This window comes from Oncorhynchus nerka, linkage group LG24, assembly GCF_034236695.1.
Source record: "Oncorhynchus nerka isolate Pitt River linkage group LG24, Oner_Uvic_2.0, whole genome shotgun sequence".
In the NCBI taxonomy this organism is placed as follows: Eukaryota; Metazoa; Chordata; class Actinopteri; order Salmoniformes; family Salmonidae; genus Oncorhynchus; species Oncorhynchus nerka.
In genome coordinates, this window is record NC_088419.1 from 41085366 (window position 1) to 41100939 (window position 15574).

The 15574-nt window shown below is 44.5% G+C and overlaps 1 protein-coding gene across 2 annotated transcripts in view; it reads right to left on the bottom strand.

Annotated features, from left to right (window-relative positions):
• LOC115107502 (1-phosphatidylinositol 4,5-bisphosphate phosphodiesterase beta-4) overlaps positions 1–15574 on the bottom strand; it is a 177574-nt gene that overhangs the window by 116281 nt on the left and 45719 nt on the right. For both annotated transcript variants that reach the window (XM_065008902.1, XM_065008898.1), the window contains exon 3: positions 11999–12075. The gene's annotated coding sequence lies outside the window, so the exon portion shown is untranslated. The remainder of the gene's footprint in view (positions 1–11998; positions 12076–15574) is intronic.

The window sequence follows — 15574 nt, forward strand, 5'->3', positions numbered from 1 at the left end:
AAAAACGGACAAATGTAACTAATGCTGGAAATGTCAATACAATCAAACTAACAAGGGCAATGACCCCAAATCATTCATAACGTGGCTAATAGGCTAGCGTATCTATTGTAGAAAGCAAAAAATACAGAGCCTAGCATTAGCTAGGAGGACGCCATGCCATGCCATTGGAGGAGTGGGTGAGTGATTGACTTTTTCAGTGGCTATACACAACTATAGATGCAGGACTCATTTGGTTTGCTACCAAGAACTTGAACGACTGTTATCCAGTTAGCATATATCTTGCCATATTGCATCTCCACCCCAAAGCCCTTGCTTGGAAGTGTACTTCGCCAGACTGCCAAGAATCGTGCCCTCATCCAGGCCAAGGTGGCGAGACACAGTAGTGATGACACCATAGGCCTTGTTGATATCTGCACCAGACTGGATGCTCTTGCCAACATACATGAGGTCCAACATGTACGCTGCAGCGTGTATGGGCTTCAGGCAGAAGTCTTCACGCTTTATGATGCATTTCAGAACTGTAGTTTCCTCTGCTTGGAGCCACAGCGAAGTGTTACGGAAGTGTTAGGGAAGTACAGATTTCTTCTCTTACATCTGCAAGCAGAGTCTGAACATCAGACAGGATAGCATTGTCTCCCTCAATCCGTGCAATGGCTCCTGCAATAGGTTTTAGGAGTTTCAGGCTGCTGAAAAATACATCATCCAGGAGGATCCTCTTGATGGGGCTGTCCATATCGGCAGACTGTGACATGGCCATTTCTTGGAGAGACTCCTTCCCCTCCAGGAGACAGTCAAACATGATGACAACACCACCCCAACAACGGGTGTTGCTGGGGAGATCAATGTGGTGCTCTTATTCTTCTCACTTTGCTTGGTGAGGTAGATTGCTGCTATAACTTGATGACCCTTCACATACCTAACCATTTCCTTGGCTCTCATGTAGTGTATCCATTTTGTTCAGTGCCATGATGTCCTTGAGGAGCAGATTCAATACATGAGCAGCACAGCCAATGGGTGGGATGTGAGGGTAGGACTTTAGACCAAGCAGCCTTCATGTTCACAGCAGTGTCTGTCACCAGTGCAAATACCTTCTGTGGTCCAAGGTCATTGATGTCTGCCTTCAGCTCATCTGCAATGTAGAGACCGGTGTGTCTGTTGTCTCTTGTGTCTGTGCTCTTACAGAATACTGGTTGAGTGGTGTAGATTTTGTAGTTAATTATTCCTTGCCCATGAACATTTGACCACCCATCAGAGAGGATTGCAATACAGTCTGCTTTCTCTATGATTTGCTTGACCTTCACTTGAACTCTGTTGAAATATGCATCCAGCAAATTAGTAGATAATGCATGTCTGTCTGGTTGGAGGAGTGTATGCTGGGTGAAGAACATTCAGAAATCTCTTCCAATACACATTGCCTGTGAGCATCAGAGGTGAACCAGTTGCATACACAGCTCGAGCAGGACATTCACCAGCGTTTCTCTGACTACGTTCCTTCATTGAGTTAAAAAAAACGTATGATTCCAGGAGGACCATGAGCTGTTGCTACCGATAAGGTGTCTAATTCATCATTTTCACCTCAAATAGAAGTAGAGGGACTTTTGTCAGAGGTTGCTTGTTGTTATCTCTTAAGGAACTTTATGCAAATGACCAGATGATTCTGCATCTTTGTTGCATTCTTCACATATGATTTGGCACAGTATTTGCAAATGTACACAGCTTTTCCTTCTACATTAGCTGCAGTGAACTGTCTCCACACATCAGATAGTGCCCTTGGCATTTTCCTGTAAAGATTAGAAAAAAATACCAAATACAATTCCATGTACAGAAAAATAGTTAAGCAGTTAGATTAAACAACTGCATTGTAAGATACATGTTTTAAAATGGAAACAGGTGAATTAACAGTCCTCAGTTAGTAGGCTCACATGGTAGCAAAATCTAACTCGTAGAAATTGTTAACAAGTTAGAAATGACTTAAACACACTTTGCTGTAGGCTACTATTTACTAGTTAACAAAAAAAATATGTATGTCATATAAAATATATTCACTCCACCCAGTATTGTTATCAAAACGTATCAGAAAGCATGTAGTCCTTGGCTCAGACAGTGTAGTAGTGTGAACTCAATAGCATCTCATTAGTTTGCAATATCTTGAGAATCAGCTGTACATGTGATGGAAGAGTGCACTGCACATGTGATGGAAAAAAATCACTGTGCATGCAGAGGGTTGCAATTCTATTGAATTGGGGATAGTTTAACCAAAATATGCCACAAAACCTAAGAATTGCCTTATGTGTATCCCACAAAAAAAGGTTAACTGTTATAGGTTAATGTTTTTGATGAATTTAAGCAAAATTCCCCAAATTCCCGGGCTTAACTTCTCATGTAAATTTTTGGAAAAAAATTCAGACATTTTCCAGTAAGTTTCCAACTCTTTGCAACCCTACAGCTGAAAACGTTTGAGAGGGTTTATCTAATGTTCCTTCGTTAGAGTTTAGCTCTTCTTGCTCTGGCTAGCATTAGTTGAAGCCAAATGAGGTGTTGGCTTTAGGGATGATCAGTGAGATACGCCTGCTGCAGCGCGTGCGCGTTTGATTTGTCTAATCTTAGCAATTTCTTCTTAGCTAGCTACATAGCCGTCTTTGTATCATAGATAATTGCGTAATTATCGTATTTCGTCGTCCTAACGCAGTCTACACTGCCCTGCAGCTAGCCAGCTAACTAACGTCCACCGTTAGCTAGTCCACCGTCTACCGATTAGCAGCACAACTATTACACTCAACTGAACGACTTGATTAGTGTAGTGTTAGCTAGCTACATAGTTGTCTTTGCTGTCTTCGTACCCAAGATAATTGTGTAGTTTAGAGTGTGTAGTTTTATGTCGTCCTTAACATAGGAGACTCTGCTAGCTAGCCAACAGCTAGCCAACGTCTACCGAACAGAACTTCTGCACTCAACAATCCGGTCGCATTTCGCTTCGCTCCACAGGTAGTATCACATTTTTCATTTCATTTCATTACAGTACAACGGCTTGATTTGTTTGATCGTAGCTAGCTACATAGCTAGCTACATAGCCGTCTTTGTATCAAAGATAATTGTGTAGTCTAGAGCGATTTCCTAGGTTAGCTAGCCAGCTATTGTCGTTCTTTTAACGCAACGTAACGTAATCAACACTGCTAGCTAGCCAGCTAGCCCCGAATAGCAGCACAGTAGAAACTATTACACTCAACGGAACGACTTGATTAGTGTAGTGTCAACAACGCAGCCAATGCCAGCTAGCCTACATAGTCAACAACGCAGCCTCTGCCAGCTAGCCTACTTCAGCAGTACTGTATCATTTTAATCATTTTAGTCAATAAGATTCTTGCTACGTAAGCTTAACTTTCTGAACACTCGTGACGTGTAGTCCACTTGTCATTCCAATCTCCTTTGCATTAGCGTAGCCTCTTGTGTAGCCTGTCAACTATGTGTCTGTCTATCCCTGTTCTCTCCTCTCTGCACAGACCATACAAACGCTCCACACCGCGTGGCCGCGGCCACCCTAATCTGGTGGTCCCAGCGCGCACGACCCACGTGGAGTTCCAGGTCTCCGGTAGCCTCTGGAACTGCCGATCTGCGGCCAACAAGGCAGAGTTCATCTCCGCCTATGTCTCCCTCCAGTCCCTCGACTTCTTGGCACTGACGGAAACATGGATCACCACAGACAACACTGCTACTCCTACTGCTCTCTCTTCGTCTGCACACGTGTTCTCGCACACCCCGAGAGCTTCTGGTCAGCGGGGTGGTGGCACCGGGATCCTCATCTCTCCCAAGTGGTCATTCTCTCTTTCTCCCCTTACCCATCTGTCTATCGCCTCCTTTGAATTCCATGCTGTCACAGTTACCAGCCCTTTCAAGCTTAACATCCTTATCATTTATCGCCCTCCAGGTTCCTCGGAGAGTTCATCAATGAGCTTGATGCCTTGATAAGCTCCTTTCCTGAGGACGGCTCACCTCTCACAGTTCTGGGCGACTTTAACCTCCCCACGCCTACCTTTGACTCATTCCTCTCTGCCTCCTTCTTTCCACTCCTCTCCTCTTTTGACCTCACCCTCTCACCTTCCCCCTACTCACAAGGCAGGAAATACGCTCGACCTCATCTTTACTAGATGCTGTTCTTCCACTAACCTCGTTGCAACTCCCCTCCAAGTCTCCGACCACTACCTTGTATCCTTTTCCCTCTCGCTCTCATCCAACACTTCCCACACTGCCCCTACTCGGATGGTATCGCGCCGTCCCAACCTTTCGCTCTCTCTCCCCCGCTACTCTCTCCTCTTCCATCCTATCATCTCTTCCCTCTGCTCAAACCTTCTCCAACCTATCTCCTGATTCTGCCTCCTCAACCCTCCTCTCCTCCCTTTCTGCATCCTTTGACTCTCTATGTCCCCTATCCTCCAGGCCGGCTCGGTCCTCCCCTCCCGCTCCGTGGCTCGACGACTCATTGCGAGCTCACAGAACAGGGCTCCGGGCAGCCGAGCGGAAATGGAGGAAAACTCGCCTCCCTGCGGACCTGACATCCTTTCACTCCCTCCTCTCTACATTTTCCTCTTCTCTCTCTGCTGCTAAAGCCACTTTCTACCACTCTAAATTCCAAGCATCTGCCTCTAACCCTAGGAAGCTCTTTGCAACCTTCTCCTCCCTCCTGAATCCTCCTCCCCCTCCCCCCCCTCCTCCCTCTCTGCAGATGACTTCGTCAACCATTTTGAAAAGAAGGTCGACGACATCCGATCCTCGTTTGCTAAGTCAAACGACACCGCTGGTTCTGCTCACACTGCCCTACCCTGTGCTCTGACCTCTTTCCCCCTCTCTCTCCAGATGAAATCTCGCGTCTTGTGACGGCCGGCCGCCCTACAACCTGCCCGCTTGACCCTATCCCCTCCTCTCTTCTCCAGACCATTTCCGGAGACCTTCTCCCTTACCTCACCTCGCTCATCAACTCATCCCTGACCGCTGGCTACGTCCCTTCCGTCTTCAAGAGAGCGAGAGTTGCACCCCTTCTGAAAAAACCTACACTCGATCCCTCCGATGTCAACAACTACAGACCAGTATCCCTTCTTTCTTTTCTCTCCAAAACTCTTGAACGTGCCGTCCTTGGCCAGCTCTCCCGCTATCTCTCTCAGAATGACCTTCTTGATCCAAATCAGTCAGGTTTCAAGACTAGTCATTCAACTGAGACTGCTCTTCTCTGTATCACGGAGGCGCTCCGCACTGCTAAAGCTAACTCTCTCTCCTCTGCTCTCATCCTTCTAGACCTATCGGCTGCCTTCGATACTGTGAACCATCAGATCCTCCTCTCCACCCTCTCCGAGTTGGGCATCTCCGGCGCGGCCCACGCTTGGATTGCGTCCTACCTGACAGGTCGCTCCTACCAGGTGGCGTGGCGAGAATCCGTCTCCACACCACGTGCTCTCACCACTGGTGTCCCCAGGGCTCTGTTCTAGGCCCTCTCCTATTCTCGCTATACACCAAGTCACTTGGCTCTGTCATAACCTCACATGGTCTCTCCTATCATTGCTATGCAGACGACACACAATTAATCTTCTCCTTTCCCCTTCTGATGACCAGGTGGCGAATCGCATCTCTGCATGTCTGGCTGACATATCCGTGTGGATGACGGATCACCACCTCAAGCTGAACCTCGGCAAGACGGAGCTGCTCTTCCTCCCGGGGAAGGACTGCCCGTTCCATGATCTCGCCATCACGGTTGACAACTCCATTGTGTCCTCCTCCCAGAGCGCTAAGAACCTTGGCGTGATCCTGGACAACACCCTGTCGCTCTCAACTAACATCAAGGCGGTGGCCCGTTCCTGTAGGTTCATGCTCTACAACATCCGCAGAGTACGACCCTGCCTCACACAGGAAGCGGCGCAGGTCCTAATCCAGGCACTTGTCATCTCCCGTCTGGATTACTGCAACTCGCTGTTGGCTGGGCTCCCTGCCTGTGCCATTAAACCCCTACAACTCATCCAGAACGCCGCAGCCCGTCTGGTGTTCAACCTTCCCAAGTTCTCTCACGTCACCCCGCTCCTCCGCTCCCTCCACTGGCTTCCAGTTGAAGCTCGCATCCGCTACAAGACCATGGTGCTTGCCTCACGGAGCTGTGAGGGGAACGGCACCTCAGTACCTCCAGGCTCTGATCAGGCCCTACACCCAAACAAGGGCACTGCGTTCATCCACCTCTGGCCTGCTCGCCTCCCTACCACTGAGGAAGTACAGTTCCCGCTCAGCCCAGTCAAAACTGTTCGCTGCTCTGGCCCCCCAATGGTGGAACAAACTCCCTCACGACGCCAGGACAGCGGAGTCAATCACCACCTTCCGGAGACACCTGAAACCCCACCTCTTTAAGGAATACCTAGGATAGGATAAAGTAATCCCTCTCACCCCCTCCCCTGAAAAGATTTAGATGCACTACTGTTCCACTGGAGGTCATAAGGTGAATGCACCAATTTGTAAGTCGCTCTGGATAAGAGCGTCTGCTAAATGACTTAAATGTAAATGTAAATGTTGATGATCTTGTTGTTGTTGATGTGCATAACTGAGGGAGAGAGAACCTACCGTTTCATGGTTGTTTGATCGATAGGACTGTAAAGTTACCAAATTTACCGTGATTTTGACATATTTACAGAAATCCATTCAGGTGAATTTTGAGGTTTTTGGCGAATGTGTTATAATGATCTCAAGTCACGCTGTTGCAACTGCCTGTTCAGTTCTACACAGTCCAGTTCAAATTGAATGATGGCAGGCCCGAGTGGTAAATGGCTTGTTTGTAATGTGATTGGTTGATTCCACTATCATTCAAAATGTTTGCCCCAATACAATTCAATGGAAGATGCCTTTATCTAGCTTCTGATGGCTTAGCCAATGGCTGACTTAGCTAACTAGATGTATCTCCCCAGAGACCAGAAAAGAAAATCCGGATTGGATATTTTTTTTCTCTTCATTGTGGCTCGTTGTCCATTCCAAAAAAAACTGAACAGATTAAGTCAGAACATCATTTAAAATAATTATATTGCTATCATTATTATATTACTATAATCATTATTTTATAAATCCTTAGCCCTTCTCTGAAGATGTAGAAGGCCCCTTGTTCCCCACTGTGTTTGGGTTAGTAATAATTTGTGACTCGTTTCAGGAAACTAGGCGTATGTCGTGCACTACTTCACAGGAGAGTTATTTGAATGTAAACTTTTTTTATTTTTTTTTAAATGCATTTTTGGGAAGAAATGCCTTCTGGAACATGTGAACTTTCATGTGCCTTAATAACAAACTTGTATGTCATATATAACTACAAATACAATTGTTAAATTACAAGCCTAGTTGGTTTAGCCACGGAAAAAGTCAGGAACCTTCCCGCTAGCCATGATTGTCTGAGATAATGGATGGGCTGGACATGCTGAGAGATGAGTTCGGATTAGTCTGCCATGTAGCACGCTTCTGTCTATAACATGAGATAGTCAGTCAGTATGTGTATGTAATCTTTTCGAACTCAGATTCTTTGAAAGATATCACGTAATAGAACTGCAAAAGTGTTGCTCTCGACCTTTCTTGAGGACCGAGTTTTTAAACTAGTGGAATTCCCGGTGGAATTAAAGTATGATAGCTAAGGAGATGGAGAAAGTTCTGGCGTTTGATTGCAAATATGCAGAGGGAGTCGAAAAGAGAACACACAGAAGGCTGTTGTATAAAACACCTGGTTCCGGATTACATTCAAACTAAAGGCAACCATGGCATCCGTGACAGAGAGTGAGAAGCGTCAGAAAGTAGTTTTGTCAAGTCAAAGTGTACTGTAGGCTAGCTAACGTTAGCTGGCTGGCTCGCTAGCTAACGCTACGTGTATGATCTGTTTAGTAATATTATTCATATCTCAGAGCCATTTGCATTGCTAGTCATAGCCTAATGTTGGCTAGCTAACTAACATTGAACCTAGTTGGATAGCTACATGCAGATTCATGCAGGGTAGTAACGTTATGAGTTGGGATTATGGTTCATTGTTTAGCTAGCTAGCTAGCTACATGTCTAAACAAAAGACACTATGCAAGTAACCATTTCAATAGAATGTTTTATGATGTCACTGCGACAACTATCGATAGACGTAGCTGGTAAATTCGCTCTGGCTATCTACTCCTATTTCAGAGCACTCTCGTCTGAGTGTACCAGAGCGCAGAATAACTGGCAAATTTAGGAACGCTCAACACCTGTTGAATATGGCCGGTGCAAGAAAACGTCAGCAAAAAACTGCAATTCAATTGTTGCCAGTAGCACAGTTTCATTCACCAACGCTCTGGATAACATAAAAACAACCTAACCAGCTCTGCTAGGTTGAGTAAAATGGTCAGTGTGAGCGGTTCTCCCATTTGTGTCTGGAAGTAGCTAGCAAGCTAGCCAGTGTTAGTTTGGGTGCTTGACTGCTGTTGTTAGGTGAGAACGCTCGGATCAACCACAACCCTACTCCTCGGCCAGAGCGCCCAGTGTGCGCACTGAACGCTCCGAGAGCGAACCGCTCTGAGTTTTACGAACAGACATTCTGACAATGTTCTGAGTTTACAAACACCCAGAGCGCACTCTGGTACTCCAGATTGAATTTACGAACACAGCCGTAGTATAAACCAGCGTTGAGTCTTGAAATCTTTGGTTGTTTAGTACATGGCCTCATGTGAGTCCTTAAAGAGATGGGTGGGGCTAAGGCTTAAGAGGGTGTGAACGATGCTGAATGGGTGTAGACAAAGAAGAGCTCTTTAGGTTTACAAAAATGTTCAAGGGCCATTTTCTCAAAAATGAGGTTACAAGTTTATCAACTTTCAAAAGCAGAATTACTTTCCCATTGTTCCTCAACTCTAGTGTATTATATACCATTTTCTAGCTCTGTGTCTTTACTTTTATCCAATGTAAAAAACACCATTTCAAATTTTGCTACATAAGACCAAATTGAGCCAGTCGGTCACATTTGTAGAGTGGCTCTATTTTCCCTCAGTATGCATTTTTTCACTATTTCGAATGTCTAAAGAATCCATATGTTGTTCTGAAATATGAGCACAGAAATACTGGACATTTTGAAATCTTGTTATGGTGCTGATTTGACAAAATTGCAATCGTGGTCTTGAATTGGAATCGCATATTTCTGGTTTCGGTCTTGAAACTGTCTCGGACCCCTTGTCCCCCCCAATCTTGGATCGGTCTCGCTTTAGGTGGTCTCGAACACAACACTACTGGTAGGCCTCATGTTTGGTTTCTTCCATCCCCAAAGTCTTTCTCTCCTTTCACCAAATACTTCTATGGATTTCTGAAGATGAGTAGATATTTAGAAATAATGATTGGTATCACAAATGGCAGTTTACTTGAAACATCTCGTGGATCTCTAACCTCAAAGTACTACTTTTGAAGTAGTAAGTCAGTATAGCTTAGGGGTGTGCACATTAAATCGTTGTGAAACATTAAAACGTTTAAACGAAGTTGGGATCCCTAACCAAAAACAGTTCACTTATCACAAAACATGTTATTTTCCTTGTTATAACCGATAGGCTATTAAGGCATGGGGAAGTTGTGTAATTCAAGTAAAACCAAAGTGGAAGAGGCAAACTTTAGGCTACTTGGTGAATTTGCAAGGCATGCAAGACAAGATATTGCGAGATGCAAATTACCAAACATATGAGCACGCTTCTACTTCTGCCTCTCTCTCCCTCACACTGTCCTGCCTGCTCTGGCTCTTTGCTAATGATGCAAGTGAGTGTTTAGTCTTCTGTCTGTTGTGTGTAGAATATCCTAGCCTAGGGCCATCCGAGTGGCACAGCGGTCTTTGGCCAGGGGGCTTTACTTAGCTCATTGCGCTCTAGTGACTCCTTGTGGCGGGCTGGGCGCCTGCAAGCTGACTTCTGTTCGTCAGTTGAACGGTGTTTCCTCCGACACATTGGTGCTTCTGGGTTAAGCCAGCGGGTGTTAAGAGGCTTGGAGACGTGGCTTGGCGGGTCAAACTTTTTTTAGGATGCAAGACTCTAACTTTGCCTCTCACGTTGGGGAGTTGCAGCGATGAGACAAGATCGCAATTGGATATCACAAAATTGGGGAGAAAAAGGGGTTAAAATGTATTTTTTTATTATTAATAAATAAAGAATATCCTAGCCTATTCATCACACCAAAGTCTTCAATCTTGCGAGCTTGGGGGTAGCCTACTCTTCATTTGTCACGTATACTGCCTCTCCAGCCTCAAGGTCATCAGTCTGCTGATTATCTCGCACACTTGTCACCATCATCTCACGCACCTGCGCCTCATGACACTCACCTGGACTCCATCACCTCCTTGATTATCTTCTCTATATCAGTCACTCCCCTTGGCTCTTTCCTCAGGTGTTCTTGACTTTTCATGTCGGTGCTTTGTTTGTGTTTCGTGTTCATTGTTTATTTTATTTATTAAAACACTCACTCCCTAAACTTGCTTCCCGACTCTCAGCGCACTCGTTACAGATTAACATCACACCTAAGGGAAGCATCAGGAGTGTTTTCTTATTCCATTTTTTGTGTCAGAGTAATGACATCGGGTCCGGGAACTGCTACAGGCTTTCCCCTGGCTCATCAGGCTCTCATGCCTCTGCCAGACCGCCAGGCTGCCCTGCTTCCACCGGCTCGTTAGGTTCTCATGGCTCAGCCGGATCGCCAGGCTCTCTTGCCTCAACCGATCTGCAAAGTTCCCGTGCCCCAGCTGACTCGACAGGTTCCCGTGCCTCAGCTGGCGTGACAGGTCCTCAGCAGGGGTGACCGGTCTGCTCCTGATCCCCAGATTCGTCCCCTTTGTTGGCGTCCTGCGGCTGGAGCCACGCGTCAGGGAGGGAGTACTAGGTCATCAGTAGTAGGTCATCAGGCTGCCGATTATCCTGCACACCTGTCACCATCGTCTCGCTCACCTGCGCCTCATGACACTCACCTGGACTCCATCACCTCCTTGATGATCTTCCCTATATCCGTCACTCCCCTTGGCTCTTTCCTCAGGTGTTATTGACTTTTCATGTCGGTGCGTTGGTTGTGTTTCGTGTTCATTGTTTATTTAAAACACTCACTCCCTGAACTTGCTTTCCGACTCTCAGCGCACTCGTCACATAATGTTTGCCTCATGAAATTACAGGAGACTACTGGTAGCCTGTATGTATTTCGCTTTTCAGACTAAATTGAATGTGGCCCTTTGGAAGCCCCTTGGCTATGGTATGTTTGTTTGTCTGTCTGTTAGGGTAGGCTATACTACGTTTCTTTAAATGCCGACACAAAACCTTCTCTGGTGATATGACCGGCCATTTTACGTGTCTGTAAAGGAATGCCACTTATGAAGCGGGACTAAAATCCATCACTAAGCAACCAGAAGTGTCATTCTAATCATTTTGAGCTTCTGCGCGCAGCCAGTTTGCCTGCGTGCAGACCACTCTCTCCTAAAAAAGTACTTTAATGTTTGTTAAATACCGTGACATACCAAGACATTTAGTAGAAATACCATTAAAAAAACAACACAGCAGCACATCAATCAGCTACATTTATTGTTGTCAGAGAAAAGAAACGGAACATTTTACGCCGGAGCAGAATTCTGCTGTCTGAAAAGGTACAGACCGGATGCAGCACTTTTTGAAATGGTCTGAAAAGTTATCAGTTGTCATTATCGACATGTTACTGTTGCTGCGTTCTGCCTGTAAAGGGTTACAGTAGATAGAACATAATTGCCTGGTCCTAGAGGTGATACACACGTAATAGGACCATTATTCTGCATTGTACATTTAATGATATTTCTTATCGTTTAACTAATAAAAAAAAGAGCTGTTTAAACGTTAAGCACAATTGTCCATTTGTATCCCAAGTACAGCTGATGTGACCGAGTAGAGACGAGTAGTAGTAGTAGTAAGTAGAGTATAGCTGACAAGTGTAGAATAGTAGGATCAAGTAGAGGAGTAGTATAGTATATTATAGTAAGGTATAGTATAGTTCTTACCAGACAGACAGAGGGGCAGTGAACTGGGAAGAGGAGGGCAGCACACTGGAGAGCGGAGGACACCACTGGACCACGTTCTGTACAGAGAGAGAGATGGTGAGAGAGAGAGATGGTGAGAGAGAGAGAGATGGTGAGAGAGAGAGAGAGAGAAAAAGAGGGAAGAAAATATATTTTCTGAATGTTCTCCCACTCACAAGATAGAGATATTCTGCTAGTAGTTACAGTAATAACATGTCTGATTATTGAGGATGGCTCTAATGCCTCCAGAAAAAAACCACTGTGTTGACATTTAGTTCACACATCCTCAAATACTCATCAATGCATATGTGCTGCTGCATTTGGACATTTTCATCATACCTCTCCCTCTGCCTTTCTGAAAAATAAACTTTGAATAACAAGCTGTTTGGTAATGCATGTTCCCTAACCAAGAATAGCTGCTGGAAATGAGCTGGAAAATCACAAAACTGGTGCTACATCTGCCGATTAGCAGAGGGAGAGGGGGACGGGGAGAGAGACAGAGAGAGAGAAAGCAGAATTAGGACGATACCAGCAAATGATCTAAATCCAGAAAAAAGAGCCAATAAATTCTACAACCAACAAAAAGGAATTGATTCCCAAGCCTTCCATGACAAACCCTACCCTCATAGGTACGTGCAATGCCGTCGGTGGTACGCCAAATAAAAAAGTGATTAAGCTTTTTCTTTTATACAATAAAATTGCCTCGTTTCACTGGCAAAAATCAAATGTAACCATCTAGTGTTCAGCGAAATAACAACACAATGTCAAATACAGGTAGCCTAGTCAAATAATTAACATCCAATCACATTAATCGTTACTCTCTCGTGGGAATTCCACTAACGGTCCAAATGTAGCCAAACGTAGCTGCTGCTCATGGTATCTGTACTGATGGTGCAAAAGCCATGACACGGAGACATAGTGGACTGGTAACACGTGCAGGCAGTTGCTCCCGACGCCACTTGGGTACACTGCAGCATCCACTGAGAGGCTCTTACTGCCAAGGGAATGCCTGACAGCTTGAAAGACGTTTTGGACAATACAATTCTCACCCCCCCCCCCTTAAAATATTTAGATGCACTATTGTAAAGTGGCTGTTCCACTGGATGTCTTAAGGTGAACGCACCAATTTGTAAGTCGCTCTGGATAAGAGCGTCTGCTAAATGACTTAAATGTAAATGTAAATGTTAAAGCAAGGCTCCTGAACTCTTGTGTATTTACTGCACTATGTAATGATATGGGCAGCGGTCATGTATCGCTTTTAGAACATACAGAAGTGCACTGGTTGTCAAGAGGCTAAGTATTGACACTTTTTTTGATACGGGCAGCAACCATGTAACACTTTTACTGGTTATCAAGGGGGAAAGTATTTAATGTAGAGACAAGCTTGAAATTGTCTTTACTGACCATCATTTTCACTTGTCTGACTGCTTGCATGACTGGCCTATCTGGGTGATGTTTTTTCTCGCCTGAAAGATCTGAATCTAGGATTACAGGGCTTCCTCCGCAACTATATTCAATGTGCGGGACAAACTTGAGGCTATGATTAAGAAGTTAAATCTCTTCTAAGTCTACATTAACAAGGACAACACACTGGTCTTTCTATCATTGTATGATTTTTTATTTTGTGCAAATGAACTCAAGCTTACGGACAATGTCAAATGTGATATAGTGAAGTACTTTTCCCGACACAAACAACTGGATTCATTATCCATTTCATGCCCTGCCTCCAGTCCACTTACCGATATCTGAACAAGAGAGCCTCATCGCAATTGCAACAAGCGGTTCTGTGAAAATGTAATTTAATCATAATTTAAGCCACTGCCAGATTTCTGGATTGGGCTGCGCTCAGAGTATCCTGCCTTGGCAAATCAAGCTGTTAAGACACTGATGCCCTTTGCAACCACGTACCTATCTATGTGAGAGTGGATTCTCGGCCCTCACTAGCATGAAAACTAAATACAGGCACAGACTGTGTGTGGAAAATTACTTAAGACTGACTCTCCCCAATACAACCCAACATTGCAGAGTTATGTGCATCCCTTCAAGCACACCCTTTTCATTAACCTGTGGTGAGTTATTCACAATTATCGATGGACAAATAAGGTGTTAAATGTAAAATGGTTAAATAAAGAGCAAAATTATTGATTATTAATATATTATTACTTGTGCCCCGGTCCTATAAGAGCTCTTTGTCACTTCCCAAGAGCCGGGTTGTGACAAAAGCTCACACTCATTCTTGTTTAATGTCACGTCCCTGACCATTAGAAGCCTGTATTTTCTATGGTAGAGTAGGTCAGGGCGTGACTGGGGGGCTGTTCTAGTTTATATTTTCTATGTGGGGTTCTAGGTTTGATTTTCTATGTTGGTGATTTGTATGATTCCCAATTAGAGGCAGCTGGTTATCGTTGTCTCTAATTGGGGATCATACTTAAGTAGCATGTTTTCCACCTGTGGGTTATGGGATATTGTTTATGTTTAGTTGCCTGTTAGCACTGCATTGTCGTCACGGTTCGTTTATTCTTTATTGTATTTGCTTAAGTTTCACTTTATTCATTAAAAGTATGTGGAACTCTACGTACGCTGCGCCTTGGTCCGACCATTATTACGAACAATGTGACATTTAATAAATGTATTGTATAGTGTGTGTGTGGCAGGCTTACAATGATGGCAAAAAACAACATTTGAGAGTGCGCTGACCCTGGTGCTAGAGGAGGTACACAGCCGGAGGTTGAATGTTTGAAGCGATACAGGACTATAACAAGTTTGGGAACCACTGAACTAGAGAATAGTCCCCTTAGCAAGCTGGTCCTGGGGCTCTGTTCACAAACACACCCCACAGAGGCCCAGGACTGCAACACAATTAGACCCAACAAATCATGAGAAAACAAAAAGATAATTACTTGACACATTGGAAAGAATTAGCCAAAAACAGAGCAAACAAGAATGCAATGTGGCCCTAAACAGGGAGTACACAGTGACAGAATACCTGACCACTGTGACTGAACCAAAATTAAGGAAAGCTTTCACTATGTACAGACTCAGTGAGCATAGCCTTGCTATTGAGAGAGGCCGCCGTAGGCAGACCTGGCTCTCAAGAGAAGACAGGCTATGTGAACACTGTCCACAAAATGAGGTGGAAACTGAGCTTCACTTCCTAACCTCCTGTCAAATGTATGACCATATTATAGACTCATATTTCCCTCACAGACCCACAAAGAATTTTAAAACAAATCCAATTTTCAGAAATTCCCATATACAATGCATTCATTAAGTATTCAGACCCCTTCCCTTTTTCAACATTCTGTTATGTTACAACCTTATTCTAAAATTGATTAAATAACAATTCCTCATCAATCCACACACAATATCACATAATGACAAAGTGAAAACAGGTTTAGAGACATTTTTGCAATTGTAATTACAAATAAAAAACAGAAAAACCTTAGTTACATAAGTCTTCAGACCCTTTGCTATGAGACTCGACATTGAGCTCCGGTGCATCCTGCTTCCATTGATCATCCTTGAGATGTTTCTACAACTTGATTGGAGTCCACCTGT